The sequence below is a fragment of the Octopus bimaculoides genome, chromosome 2, assembly GCF_001194135.2.
Source record: "Octopus bimaculoides isolate UCB-OBI-ISO-001 chromosome 2, ASM119413v2, whole genome shotgun sequence".
In the NCBI taxonomy this organism is placed as follows: Eukaryota; Metazoa; Mollusca; class Cephalopoda; order Octopoda; family Octopodidae; genus Octopus; species Octopus bimaculoides.
In genome coordinates, this window is record NC_068982.1 from 17,391,747 (window position 1) to 17,393,784 (window position 2,038).

General features: G+C 44.4%; 1 protein-coding gene across 1 annotated transcript in view; it reads left to right on the forward strand.

Moving 5' to 3' along the window:
* The window catches only part of LOC106867783 (GPI transamidase component PIG-S), a 48,227-nt gene that overhangs the window by 23,514 nt on the left and 22,675 nt on the right, over window positions 1-2,038 (forward strand). The window lies entirely within an intron of this gene.

Here is a 2,038-nt window from a genome sequence, read left to right on the forward strand (position 1 = left end):
AAGTAAGTGGGTGTCAATCTGAGGACAGTGCAGTCTGAGGACATGTACCGAGAGTGATAAAAATCAAACATCCAGTTAATATCATAGTGTTTAGAGTGATCACTAATGATGGCGACGTTATGCTGCCATTCATCTTCCCACATGATCTCAGACTCAACACAAAGGCCAACATCAAGTGTCTGGAGGAGGCAGTCCTGGCCTGGGTCAAAAGGGTGGTTGCTGGAAGACCCTATGTCTGGCAACAAGACTCTGCACCATGCCATACACAAGCAGGAGAACTCAGCCATGGCTGTCAGACAATTTCTGTAGCCACATCACCCCTAACATCTGGTCACCTAACTCCCAAACTGCAACCCCCTTGATTATTATGTGTGGGGCACAGTTGAGCAAGAGACTTACAAAACTCCTTATAACACCAAAGATGAATTGAAGACAAGGATTATGGCAGCATTCATCAACTTAAACAAGGAGACTGTCCAGAAGAATTGCAGGAGATTCCGAAGTCTTCTGGGGGCTGTGGTTGATGCCAATGCCGATTTTATTGAATAAATTTACGTTTTAGTATTTCAAGATATTTCTATATAACTTTGGTAAATATATCTGTTAAAATGAGATGTCAGTGTTATTTTCATTTTTGCGTAATTTAGATGACAATATATTCACCACACCCTGTGTATATATATGAAATTCTTTTAGTATTCATGTGTGTGTGTGTGTGTGTGTGTATTATATATATATGCTTGAAAGAACTGAAGCCAGTATGCTCTGCTGGATGTGTAATGTCTGTGCACACACGATAGAGTGTAAGTGCCCTAAGTGAAAAGTTGGATATAAGAAGCATCAGATGTGGTGTGCAAGAGAGATGACTCTGCTGGTATGGTCATATGATGCATGTGGAGGGGAACTGTGGAAGAGATTGACTTACAAAGACATGTGATGAGGTAGTGAAGCATGACCTACAGACGTTGGGCCTCACAGAGGCCATGACAAGTGACTGAGATCTTTAGAGATATGCCGTGTTTGAGAAGACCTGGCAAGCCAAGTGAGATCGTAATCATGGCCGATGCCAGTGTGACATAACTGGCCCATTTAAAAGTACCCTTCAATTGTCAGGCAATATGCTGTGCTTGTGATGACCTGTTGAACCAAGTGAAATTGTAGTCATGGCTGAAGCTAGTACCACTTGACTGGCACCCGCATCGGTGGCATGTAAAAAGCACCCATTCGAGCATAGCCGATGCCACTGCTGGCTGACTGGCATCCATGCTGGTGGCACATAGCAGAGCAATGTGAAATGAAGTACTTTGCTCATGAACACATCTTAATGCCCGGTCTGGAAATTGAACCCACAGTCTCACAATCATGAATGCAACACCCTAAACATTATGCCATGCACCTTCACTAAACCATGCAATCATGGACCCGTAGCTTATACCAGGGGTGTAACCAGCACACTTATGCATACCTTTTCTTCATTGGACACTAAACTCTGCTTGCGAAGACCTGTTGAGACAAGTGAAATCAAAATTGAAATCAAATTCGATGACTGGTATCTGTGCTAGTGGAGCGCTAAGAGCACCATCCGAGCATGATTGTTGCCAGAGCCACTGACTGGCTTCCGTGCCGGTGGTATGTAAAAAGCACCATTCGAGCGTGATCATTACCAGCATCGCCTTACTGGCAGTTTTGCCGGTGACACGTGAAAAATATTTGAGTGAGGTCATTGCCAGTGCCGCTGGACTGGCTTCTGTGCAGGTGGCACATAAAAGACACTGTTTTGAGCATGGCTGTTGCCAGTACCACCTGACTGGCCCTTGTGCCAGTGGCATGTAAAAGCACCCACTAAACTCTCGGAGTGGTTTGCGTTAGGAAGGGCATCCAGCTGTAGAAACTCTGCCAGATCAGATTGGAGCCTGGTGCAGCCATCTGGCTTGCCACTCCTTAGTCAAGCCGTCCAACCCATGCTAGCATGGAAAGCGGATGTCAAATGATGATAATGATGATATGCGTATATATATATATATATATATATATATAT